This window comes from Mercenaria mercenaria, chromosome 16, assembly GCF_021730395.1.
Source record: "Mercenaria mercenaria strain notata chromosome 16, MADL_Memer_1, whole genome shotgun sequence".
NCBI classification, from domain to species: Eukaryota; Metazoa; Mollusca; class Bivalvia; order Venerida; family Veneridae; genus Mercenaria; species Mercenaria mercenaria.
The window spans coordinates 40,838,888-40,852,478 of NC_069376.1; the positions used below are offsets into that span (position 1 = coordinate 40,838,888).

The following is a 13,591-nucleotide window of genomic DNA, read 5'->3' on the forward strand; positions in this document are numbered from 1 at the left end:
GGACTCGTTCCGAAATGGCCGGTTTGTGAGCCGCAAGCTAGTTAAATGAATGGTTACCTACTTCTATCCACCTGGCGCCTGTCATAGTGGTAGGAGTTGAGAGGTAATTGATACGCACAATAAAGGTGTCTCATAAGTGAAGTTGGCTGGCCTTTCCAGTAGGGGTGACACTATAATAAACAAGACCTTTACCTTTACCTTTACCTTTACCTGTACATAGTGATTACACGGAAATGCTGTCCGTCGATTGTTCCATGATATCACTATGTGCTGAAAGTAGTTGATGGAAATTTTCCCGAACTTTAGTCGGTGGAAGATCTCTGGCCCTCAAACATTATTGGGAACTTGGCTATATAACCATTGACCTACCAGACATGAATCAATAAGGTGTTAATATAAGTTAAAGCAATGTTCCTACACAACAGCTTTAGACTGAAGTATGGAGAAAGAGCATTTGCAATATCGTCATCTTATTATTATAGTTACATGATATAACGATAAACCGTCGACGATATCACACTTTCGGCCAAACCAATAACAAATGGGTAAATTTTTGTAATAAGTATAGTTACATTTCGTTCGTTTTTACACCTTTAGAACAATGCATTGTTATATTGTATAATTAAAATTTTCTTACAAAATAAATGAAATATATTGTCTGTTTGAGGCGTCATGTAAAGTCGCTGAGTTACAGTCTTGTCTAAAACATTCCATATAATAATAAGTTTGGAAAAGGTAACATGATAATTGTAACCATATTGCTATAACTTATGGCGAGGTATGCTAGGTTTTTTGTTACATTATCATGTAAAGAATTTGCGCATGGTCAAGCATGATCCTGCTTTTAACAAACTTTAAATGTATCACATATGAAAACATGTTATGTGGCAGATTGTTTCTATTTCTAACATTCCAGCTGTCACAATCTAAAACAAATTTCATCAGCATATTGATGACATAGGGCACTTGCTGCTCGTTTGCCGAGGTAGCTACGACATTACCTTGACTATGTATTGACTGTATTACAATAATATGCATATATGCAGTGGCCTGGGAGCGAACTCAAAATTGAAAATCTAAATGCTCTCCCATATTGGCTTTATTCTCCTTTATATATCTTACTTTTTTCCTGAGAAAAAAAAAAATCCTTTTTTTTTTTGTGGTTGGGGGGGGGGGGGGGGGGGGGGGCAAAAGTAGTGGGGGTCAACTTTGTAAGATATATGTGATGCCACAACTATTGGTTTAAGCAGTAGCTCTGATTAAAAAAAGGATAAAGCGCATTCGAGCTTACTTGATTTTTTTGGTATAGCATAAACGCACTTTTTTAATTTTCAAAAACAACAACAGCAATAGCAAACAAATACATAATACTAATTTTCATCAGCCCTGATAATTTTTCTTTAAAATCTAACATTTCCATATATATAACATTTTCTTGTATGCCGGACAGAATTTTCCCGTGTTCCTGTTGGTGTAAGATGACTCTCTTGTAATTTATGAATTAATGCATTAAGTCATAAGCTACTATAATAACGTAGTACCTTAACGCTTTTGTTTTTTGTTTAATTTTGGTTATTTGAAAAATACGGCATGCAATATACCCTTATCATGCTGGACACGATTAGATCAAGATCTGCACTGTTCGCCATTCAGTCAGTATCTTCTTGGCAAAGAACTATAAAATACACAGTTTATTTTATAGCTCTTTGTTCTTGGTAAGCAGCCCTTTAAACACTCAATGGTACTGTCCAAATTGAAAGATAGGCAAGTTCATTCTACAAAAGCATGGTAAGGGTAAATTAAAGGAAACTATCACTGGTTACAGGTATGGATGGAAATATCTGGCGCTCAGGTAATTCAATTGTTTTAGGTCAACTTTTGCGCAGAGCCTCGGTACCATCAAAACAGCTACCTTCGAGCTGGATATGTCCACCTGTCCCTACGAGCAGTGAACTAGTCTTAACATTTAGCATCAGGAAAGAAGCTAAATGACAACACGCTCATTGATTTATTACACTGGTTTTTCGTTACCATTGTATATTAAAGAACATTTTGGCAAATGGAAGTGCTACAATAGTGCCTTACACAATGCAAAGTAAAAGCAAAACTTGGTTTTAGTAAAATAAAGAAAAAACACTACAAGTCATTATTGGTCATTATTTTAGAGGGATAAAATATAGAAAGTTTACATGAAATTTTGCGTGCATTAAGGGTCAATATCGTGTAAACCAAGGTCATGGACGACTTGTAATGAAGAATAAGACTCGACAAGCAATAAACAGAGCTGTATCCACTTGACTGCGTTGGGTAGCGACCCACTCGAAACTGTGCTGCGTTAAGATTTTTGACTGATCTTTTTTTTAAAAAAAAACAAATCTGAATAATTCTATGAAACTATTCATTTACACTTATGTTATAAAGTTGGTAATGAAAATGTTCTTCTTCTATAGTTTCAAAATTGCATGAAAAAAGGTAAGGTAGTTTTGAAAGTTTGTCCGCAAATGTCTAACGTCTAGCGAAAAAGAAATGGAAATACAGTATAAAAGAATGGCGGGATCAGTATAATGATATAGAACGTTTATATGTATACTGAACTTAACAGCTAATCCGCCATTAGCTCTTTTAATAGTAATTAAAAAAAATACTGAACGTACAATTTTGAAATTTAGTTTACTCTTATAACAATATGTTGTTAATAAGTTTTTAGAATTTCAACAAAATCAAATTATGTTGTGATATAAATTCGCTCATTCTACGGCTTTACCATCTTTGAAAAGTCACAAAAATACACTAAAACATCTGAATTTCAGTACAAACTAGCGTAAAACGTTATGAGGGAAAACATGACATCAAAAACAGAATAATGGCATTGTCATGTCCTGTCGTAAAAAGCATTTAATGTGTGTGAAATGTAAATATTTCATTGTAAAAAGTCAAGATCTACACTTCCTTCTTTCTATAAATTATGTATACAAAATGTACTCATTTTCTAAAACTTGGAGGCATCTTTCATGTGTATTTCTGTGACTTTTTTTGGTAGTAAAATGAATAAAATTATATTTTTGCATAATTCAATACTGTTGAAATTTTGATATGTTAATATTAATAGATCGATCTCATGCACTGTCTTCTTAATTAAAAAAAAAATACTTTCAGTAATTTTTAAAGTATTTGTAAAATATCAAATGGAGATTTAGTTCTTTGGATCAGTATATTATTTTGTGTGGGGCCAGAGGGACATTATATGAGTAATATGTCAGGGCTGCGCCACTCGTGAAAATATTACTCATGATGTTCACTCGGTGAAATATATTTCGATCTTATACAGAAACAAACAAATATCCTGTATGTCTTATGAAGCAACTATTTGAATGTGATTTGTTTTCAATAATTTCTCTATCCCGATAAGCGCTGTATATACTCGTAATGGGATTTCTCAGAAACTGACAAAAAACTCTTTCTCCTATCGGACTGTACCGAACTGTTTTAGAAAACGACACAAATATCAGCTAATTGTACGCATGTGCTACGAAACGGGCTGATTTGTGCTTTAGGTGCACCCATCGTTTTCATTTAATTCCGTATAGATCGGGTAGAAATTGCGTAATTCATACTTACACGACTGGAAATGTGTCATCCGTCTACTCAAATCTGCGTAAAATCCATCAAACAAACAGCGCAAGAACCACCTTATCTGACAGTGTCACAGATGCGTACCTATTTATGTGATATGTTTGAAATGTTGTGATAAAATATAGTGTATACATGCAAATAAGTCTACCTACCTACCTACCTACCTATTGGCATTTTTCTACGGCATCGGTAAAATGAAAAGACTAAAACGCGAAAAATGTAATGAATGTAAAGCCTAAGGCGGTTAGCAGCTTTAATGCTTCATTTCAACAATATTATCTATATATGAATTTCATCAATTTCGTGGTGGCAGGGAGGCCCCTGGTGCACATTTAGGCATGATTTCAGACATCGACGACCATTTCCTTCTGCAAGCCATATCGATAGCTTCATCACATTAACAAATATAATTTACATCTTACATACAGAGGAGAGGGGCAAGTCATTAAAATTAGCGACCTTTGCCAACCGGCAACAAAGGTCCTTCTCGTAACAGGTACGTTTCGCATTGATGGAATTGTTATACGGACAAAGATCAGTTGATCCATCTGATGTATTCACGAGTATCGTTTCCATGGTTTCTTCCATTAATGGAGTTTTGCCCCTGTTCTTTGATTAAAAATATGATCCAGACTATAAAACAAAATAAAAAAGACGTCTGTACTTTTTCAAAACCTTTTGGTTTTTGTTTGGGTATGATACCGTATAAAACTGAAATTGTATTTTTTTTCTTCTAATATATGCTAACTGTGTCCAAAGGCATACGTCTGATAACGAAGTTGTTGTGATAGTATTTTCTTTCTTTCCTCATAAACCCCTAAAATGTTTTGAAAACAGTCTCTGAATATCCACACATGATTTGTCCATTCTAAATTGTTGATCAGATTGCCCATCATTCAGTTTCGGCAATTTTAATATTATTGCACACATGGGAAGAATTAAGTTCTCTTACCTACCCAGTCCACGAATCCATGATGCGCATACCTTACCTTGAGACTAAAAATGGGTAAAAACATGTGATAAAAATTGAACAAGTCTGTTGTCTCGTCTGTTTGTGCATTTCAAGGACAAATATAATAAGGGAAATGGAACCATTAATGTGTTTGTGTAACACAATCTGACATTTGTAAAATACATGCTTGTGAGTTTATTTAGGGTTCAAGCCTTTGACATCCGCACGTTCACCTATTCCAAAAGTTATGTAGAGCCAGAGGTATAAAATATTTTTCTTTTGTCCAGCTGTTCACCTTCCTAACTTGTATGAAATAAAGTATTGTTGACATAACTTTGATTTTAAGGAATGGTATGTTGCTTCTGTATACCAGCTATGTAAATTGAACTGAATATTCCAGCGGCGAAGGGGTAAGTATACGAAACTTGGAACTTGGTTTTCCACTTTTTTTTATTTAATTAGGGCAAAAGAATCATAGAGAGCTTGCAAACTCTCAATCTAAGAAAACATGCATTAAAAGCTTACTTTTTTTTATTATTTTCAAGTTATTTATTGTTATAACTTGCAGCATCAAAAGTGTGTCTTTCCTTTTCAATCGAAGTTAAATGTTAAAATAAACAGCAACAGAAACTGCAAAATTATATAGTAATTGAATTTACAAGTGAATTGGGCCATCAGTGGATGATGGATTTCATGGCATCTGGCGAAATTGCATTGAAAGTTGACAGACACTATGATATATAGATCACGGGTACCTAATGTACTGGTGTGGGATTGCAGTGTTTTCCATATGTGTATAATGAATTGTGTTATATACTACATGAGAGTAACAACTTTCTTATTCTTATTTGGCTAGGGCACTGGTTTGCCTAGGATACAAACTTAGCCAACACATTAGTTCTATACACTAGAAATATGGTTAAATTGCCAGATTTTCTTGTATCCGCCAGCTGTCCTTTCAGCTTGTTTACACATAAACATAAAGGTGTTGAGTGGCTGCCGCGTATCAGTAACGAATACAAACAAGGGGGTTATGCCTTTAGTGCATCAGTAAGGTAAGTTGAATTCTAACATCACTGACCATGTTTAAAGCACAAAGAGTGCAGTTTTACAACTTTTTGTTAAAAAGGTTAAAAAAAAAATTTTTTTACGCCTTAGTGAATCTGGTTGCGTTGGTTCTTTAATGTATATTCAAGCCGTTTTGTTATGTTTGGCAGTGCCTGTTGATTCTTGTGACAAGGTGTTGTTTTTTTTTAATTTGGTACAAATCCAATGACCAAGACATTAATTTAGTGTGACCCTAGGAGTAATAAAATTTGCTTTGATGATAAGTTTCCATAAATACCAGATTCACTAAGGCGTAAAAAATTGTTTGTTTCCGGTATCCCATTCAACGAGTTTAATAAATTCAATGTGGAAAGTACCAAATGTAATATTCTTTTTATCACATGTCAGATCCTCCTGCTAAAACATTAAAACTTCTACTTTCTTTAACTATTATAAACAAGTCAATTTGACGACTGTTTCCCATACTTTAACTTTAACTTGCAACAAATGGTCACAATCCCCACCAGGAAAGAAAATATCCTAGATCTTTTTCTTACTAATTATCCTGCACAAATCAACGCCACTAAAACCCTCCCAAGCGTTAGTACCTCAGTCCATGATATAGTTTTTCATGAATTAAATATAAATATAGGAAGACCAGTTCAACCCAAAAGATTAATTAAATGTTATAAGAAAACTAACTGGTCTAATTTCAAATCAAACATACAATGTACTTGAGTTTGGAGTTCAATTTTTCAACTCAAACCATACAGATCCCAATGCAATGCATTCAAAGAAGAAATAAATAAGCTAAGTGAAAAACACATCCCAACAAAACAAAGTAAGACACGTGCGGACCTTCACTGGCTATCCCCCAAAATCCTCAGATTTATACGTAAACGGGACAAAATGAATTCAATATGAAAAAAGAAATGAAAACAGTCAACCATTGCCCAAGCATTTAAGGCCCTAAAATGTAGGGTCCAAAAGGAAATAAGAGCCTCCAATTGGTCTTATTTGGAATCGGACATTTTTACTGGCGACTCCCAACCGATTAGGAACAAAAAGTTCTACTCGTTTGTTAAACATAACAAAACAGAGAGTTGTGGTGTAGCCCCATTGAAGTATGAGGGTATAACCCATACCGACCCGGTCAAAAAGGCAAATATCCTCAATAAACAGTTTGAATCTGTCTTTTCAAAGCCCCAACCCCTAAGCCTGAAACATCTCAGCAAAAAAGTAACAAACCCCAAATCAGCACCAGAGATGCCAACGATCCTCATATCTGTTGAGGGCGTGGACAAGTTATTAATGGGGCTTAATCCAAATAATCCAAATAAAGACTCTGGTCCTGATGTATTTTCCCCAAGATTACTAAAAGAACTTCACCAAGAGATAGCCCCACTCATTACAAAGATATTTCAACTATCTCTTGAAACAGGTTACGTCCCAAAAAAAAACTGGAGGAAAGCAATCGTTGCACCAGTTTACAAGAAATGTCTAAAATCCAAGGCTAGTAACGATAGACCCATATCCTTTTAAAGTTACATGTATTGCCTCTAAATTAATGGAACATATTCTTGTCTCAAATATCATGTCCCACTTTGTGACAGAAATGATCTCCTTAGCCAGTATCAGTATGGCGTCAGGTCAAAGCATAGCTGTGAAACACAACTTACAAGTTTAACACAAGAGGAGTAAAAAGCCTTTGAGAAGGTTGATCACCATAAATTGAATCATAAGCTTGATACCCTGGGAGTCCACCCATTAGCATCCGAGTGGATCAAGTCATTTCTCAAGGACCCTTCCCAAAGTGTAGATATGGATGGCTTCACCTCAGATGAACATCCTGTTCTTTCTGTGGTTCCACAAGGATTAGTATGTAGCTCGATACGTACACATACTATAGTCAAACAAGCAGTGTCACCCAAATGCTTCAAGGTCTTAACTGGCAATCCCTTGAACAAAGCCGCAACACATACAGTCCAGCCCCAGTTTGATTCTATTCACTGAGAGGCTGGCAACTGTAACCTTCTAATCTATATTATGTTTATTCAAAGAAGTATAAAATATTATTTTTATAGCTCTTGTTCTTTTTAACTTTGCCCATAATGAGCTTGCTCATCTATTAATAGTCTGTCCCAGACAAGCGCCTCCCATTTATAATCAGAACTGGTTGTTGGGCAGTATTAATCGTTACCTTGAAAAACCGGATCAGTAACACTTGATCTCGGATCAAATGGAGCGGTTTTGGCGATTTTGGGCAAGAAACTTGTATCTTCCTGTTAATTGAAAATCATTTTCAAGGACGGCATAAAGCGCAAGATGTGCTCCGAGTATCATGAAATACTCGTTGCTATTCATTTTCCATTTTTTCAATTACTTTGGAAAACCATGCAAAAATAGCAGGTAAACAATGCTGCTCAGAAAAAAAAAACAACATTATTTCATTAATTTCTTCGGGAAAAAAACACTAAATTACCACCTCCACGATATCACTGACACATTCCTGTAATACATTTATCATAAATGAGGATTATAATTTCGAAGACCAATATGAGGCGATTCATGACGTGCTGGTCCGTAACGCGCAGGAGACACAAGATCAGCCACTGCAAACAGTGCAAAGTATACAGTAACATAGGAGCTTCGGAGTTTTCTTCTGTGTTCGTTTTCATCAATTTTCAAGGGAAACGTATACCTATATTCATTGTATTTATCTATCAAAACAGTGGTAAGTAGTGGCAACACAAAGAATAACAGAATCAAAAAGATGTTTAATGCTCCACTCTGATAAGAATCATGTCACCATATGTTGCTACAGTACTAAATTGAAGTATATGGAAATTGAACAAACAGGATGGCTCCAATTTATCTAAGAACTTGAGATCAGTACTGATTCTTAAAGAGAAAGGCAATGTTGTTTTGGTGTTAATTCCATCTGTTGGGATTTCTTTAATCATTTAAAGATGTGAAAGAATTTTCAAAATCGACTTAAAAATCGCTGATCCTTTGGCTCCTGCGTTACTGATCCGTTCAGTCATGAATCGCCTTATATTGGCCTTTCAAAACATTTAATTCATCTTTTGTAGCACCAACGTGTTTCATGAATATATCAGGGACAACACGTAATTGGTAATATTGTATGTTTTTCAGAGAACGTACCCACTGGTACTGGAAATTACGTTTTTTCTGAGTCATGGCATTGTTTACCTTCTATTTTTGCATGGTTTTCCGAAGTAATTGAGAAAAGTGCTTAGATTTGTCAGGGTGTGGAACAGTCTGCCAAATGACATGAGAACCATAGATAGGTACAAAGACTTTGTCAGACTGGTCCGCACCTGGACTGGCCCCAAATGTAAATGTGCCATGTGTCAGTGAGTGTATGCTGTATGTTTGCTTATTGTATGTGCTGCTGTCCTGCTTGCTCTGTTTTGCTTGCTTGTTTTTTGTTTGCTTTTTCTCTATCATGCTTTTGTTTTAAAAATGCTGCTGTTATCACATTTTATGTAAACATGACTCTCTGCGAGAAAGTTGCTGATCAGTTCTTCGCAAATCTGATTTGAGGAGATATCTGTTCTTAATCTCATCTTATCTGTCACACTTTTGTGTTATTTTTGCTAATCAGTTTTTTATTTAGTTACTTTTATAGCAGTTTTTAGGCCTAGGTCAAGATCAGCAGCTTTCCCACAGGTTTTACTTTTTCTTTTTTTTCTCTCTTTTTTTTCTTTCTTCTGTATAATACTCTTCATGCCTCATTTTTTTTTTTTTTTTTTTCTTAGTTGCATGGTACAGATTTAGCTTAGTTTTTCCTAGTAATATTATTATCTGCATGTGCTTAAAAAGCCTATTATTAAATATGTGCTCCTCTCTTAGTATGTCTTAGTTTAGTTAATTTTATGTAAATATGTACTGTAAGTTGTCTGTTTTGTTTTTTATGTTTTAACTTGTGTGCTTCTTTTCTCCTAGGGTAGATGACAGATATGGGTGTGGTGGAGTGAATGACCTCTCCAGGCCCTTTTCCCAGATCTACAACTTTCTTTCGGTAGTTTTTTGGGACATTTACTTAGATAGGGTTTTTGTTTTTACACTTGCCACAATACCCATAATGTCATCTACTTATTTGTAATTAACTAATTTTGTTTTGCTTGATTTTGTATCCCTCTTTTCAGCATGTATGCTTTAATTTAGCTTTTAAGGGGAGTAACAAGGTCAGTAATGTTTATGTACTGTTACAGAGTTACTTCCCTTGTTCTTTTATGACTGCTTTCTCTTTACAGCTGTTTTATTTTTTCATTTTATTTTTGTTATTACTATATCATACGTTTGTCGGGAAATAGCTTTAAGCTAATGTTATTTGTTAATTTCATATCCGACGTAAAATAAAGTTTCTTCTATCTTGTATCTTGGAAAACAAACAGCAACGAGTATTCCATAATGTTCAGAGCACATTTTGCGCTGTATGTCGTCTCTGACAATAATTTCCAAATAACTGAAAAAGACAATTTTCTTACCAAAACCGCTCCATTTCGTCAAAGAAGTATAAAATACTGGACTTGGTGAGTATACATAGTAGATGTAGATGTGGATTAAACCACGTCGACGTCAAAGTTTGATTACACTAGATTCTACTGTACTTTAAAAAGAAAAAAGGTATCTAGCAGAGCGAGGTTTCGATCCTCGGACCTCTGGGTTATGGGCCCAGCACGCTTCCACTGCGCCACTCTGCTGTTATCCTTCAAATTTTTAACAATGTATATGAACTCGTTCGTTCATAATCTCGTTATGAACGAGAATTACATACGATATTCCACGATATCACAATTTGCAAAGGAAAACAATCGTATAATTTCATGCCCATAAACTCATTTTCGAGTATTACAGCACATTTTTTCCACAGTAAGTTGAGTAGGTAGTATTTTTTTAATTGCTCCTATTTGTTAACTTACTCCCAATGTAATATCCCACGTGTTAAGAGTTAAAGGAATTTTCCAGTACCCCACCCACGTATTCATAGCTGTCAACACGCAATATTACTCCCCTCTTCTGTAGTCCTGTACACACCTTTACAAGTATTTAATTTAATAAATATGTATCACATATTGTGATTTGTCGGTGAATAAAAGTATTGTTTGGAGTTAAGATGCGAAGGAATTGAATCAAGATGGCACAGCTGTCAAGGCCTAAAGTTAGGTGTGTAGCCTGTAGGAGTGAGATGGGCGTTCCAAGAGGCGGTTGCCACATGGGGTCTGGGGATGAAATAGGGAGTTTTTAGAGCAGAATAGCAGGGCGCAGAGTCCTGTTCATTTTTAGCGGTACCCTTTGGCCTAGCAGGGATCGAATTTAGCGGTCGCTAACACATAAAATTCGAGTAAGAATAAAAAAATGTGAGTAGAAAATCATTGCACTCGAATATTTTCGCGATCCTGTTCGAAAATCAGGGAATTCACTCAAACTGTCCTTTTCTCTTTTAAAACTATTTTGGGGCAGTTTATTTACCGATAATCATGTGACTGCTTGTAGACGCTTGTCGCTTTATACAATAGTAATTATCGAAAATCTAAGTAAGCGTCTAGGCAGTATTTGTTTTCATTCTGGTCTGTAATTTGCAAAGTTCTGCAAAATGGAGAGGAAAATAACATATTTTTGGTGCAAAAAGGCCCGCGGAGATCTAAAATGCTAGCAAAACTAGGGGCACAGGGATCGAATTTAACTTTTTTTTCCAACTAGCAAATTTTTGCTAACTAGTGCCATTTTTTATGCCCCCGAAGGGAGGCATATAGTTTTTGAACCGTTTGTCAGTCTGTCGGTCTGTCCGCAATTTTCGTGTCCGGTCCATATCTTTGTCATCGTTGGATGGATTTTCAAATAACTTAGCATGAATGTGTACCACAGTAAGACGACGTGTCGCGCGCAAGACCCAGGTCCGTAGCTCAAAGGTCAAGGTCACACTTAGACGTTAAAGGTCATTTTTCATGATGTGCATTCGTGTCCGGTCCATATCTTTGTCATCCATGGATGGATTTTCAAATAACTTGGTATGAATGTGTACCACAGTAAGACGACGTGTCATGCGCAAGACCCAGGTCCGTAGCTCAAAGGTCAAGGTCACACTTAGACGTTAAAGGTCATTTTTCATGTTAGTGCATTCGTGTCCGGTCCATATCTTTGTCATCCATGGATGGATTTTTAAATAACTTGGCATGAATATGTACCACAGTAAGACGACGTGTCGCACGCAAGACCCAGGTCCGTAGCTCAAAGGTCAAGGTCACACTTAGACGTTAAAGGTCATATTTCATGATAGTGCATTGATGGGCGTGTCCGGTCCATATATTTGTCATTCATGCATGGATTTTAAAATTATTGGGCATGAATGTGTACCACAGTAAGACGACATGTCGCGCGCAAGACCCAGGTCCATAGGTCAAAAGTCCTAAACTCTAACATCGGCCATAACTATTCATTCAAAGTGCCATCAGGGGCATGTGTCATCCTATGGAGACAGCTCTTGTTTCCACTTGCAAAATGATGGGTTCCACTAGCAATTATTTAAAAGCTGTTTACATGCTAAATTTAAGTTGTTTTGTTGTTGTTTGGTTTCATATAAAAGTTCACGGTCCGGACAGGCTTGGGACTTTCTGGTTTTGAAAGTACGATACAAACCAAAGTACTCAATGATTCTTTGGACTTTTGGCTGGACATTGATGTTTTAAGTTTTTCTCAGGTCACTGCCGGTAGTGTTGCTGGCATTTTCGAGCTCCGCGTGCCTTTATGCACCAAGAAACATGTTATTTTCCTCTCCATTTTCGCAGAACTTTGCAAATTACAGACGTCCAAAATGAAAACAAACATTGCCTAGACGCTTACTTACATATCTGATAATTACTTTTGTATAAAGCGACAAGCGTCTTGAAGCAGTCACGTGATTATCAGTAAATTAACTGCCCGAAAGGAGTTTTTAAAGAGAAAAGGACAGTTTGAGCGAATTTCCCGATTTTCGAACGTGATCACGAAAATATTCGAGTGCCATGATTTTCTACTCGCATTTTTAGCTCACCTGTCACATAGTGACAAGGTGAGCTTTTGTGATCACCCTTCGTCCGTCGTGTGTGCGTCCGTCCGTGCGTCCGTCCGTCCGTCCGTCAACAATTTCTTGTCTGCACGATAGTGGTTTCATTTATGATTTTATTTTAACCAAACTTACACACAACTTGTATCACCATAAGATCTCGGTTCCTTTCGTGAACTGGCCAGATCCCATTATGGGTTCCAGAGTTATGGCCCCTGAAAGGGCCAAAATCAGCTATTTTGACCTTGTCTGCACAATAGCAGCTTTATTTATGATTTGATTTTTACCAAACTGGCACACAACTTGTATCACCATAAGATCTTGGTTCCTTTCTTGAACTGGCCAGATTCCATTATGGGTTCCAGAGTTATGGCCCCTGGAAGGACCAGAATTAGCTATTTTGCCCTTGTCTGCACAATAGCAGCTTCATTTATGATTTGAATTTAATCAAACTTGCACAAAACTTGTGTTGCCATAAGATCTCAGTTCCTTTATTGAACCGGCCAGATCCCCTAATGGGTTCCAGAGTTATGGGCCCTGAAGGGGCCAAAATTAGCTATTTTGACCTTGTCTGCACAATAGCAACTTCATTTATGATTTGATTGTAACCAAACTTGCACACAACTTGTATCACCACAAGATCTTGGTTCCTTTCTTAAACTGGACAGATTCCATCATGGGTTCCAGAGTTATGGCCCCTTAAATGTCCAAAATTGGCTATTTTGGCTTTTGCAGCCATAAAGAGACTTCATTTATGGTTTTATTTGATACAAACTTCCAAAATATCTTCAACAACAATAAATCTTGGATTCCATGACAAATTAGATCCATTCGTAGTTTCCAGAGTTATTTTATATCTGATTACCTCCCCTGATTGTAGTCAAAAT

At 36.2% G+C, this 13,591-nt stretch overlaps 1 protein-coding gene and 1 non-coding gene across 2 annotated transcripts in view; one reads left to right on the forward strand and one right to left on the reverse strand.

The window, feature by feature from the left end:
* Positions 1-10,290: 10,290 nt before the first annotated feature.
* Trnam-cau (transfer RNA methionine (anticodon CAU)) lies at positions 10,291-10,362 on the reverse strand. The gene has a single exon. It is a non-coding gene; the product is annotated as a tRNA-Met (tRNA).
* Positions 10,363-10,464: 102 nt separating this feature from the next.
* LOC123539957 (trafficking protein particle complex subunit 9-like) overlaps positions 10,465-13,591 on the forward strand; it is a 64,005-nt gene continuing 60,878 nt past the window's right edge. The window contains exon 1 of the mRNA XM_053526799.1: positions 10,465-10,531. The gene's annotated coding sequence lies outside the window, so the exon portion shown is untranslated. The remainder of the gene's footprint in view (positions 10,532-13,591) is intronic.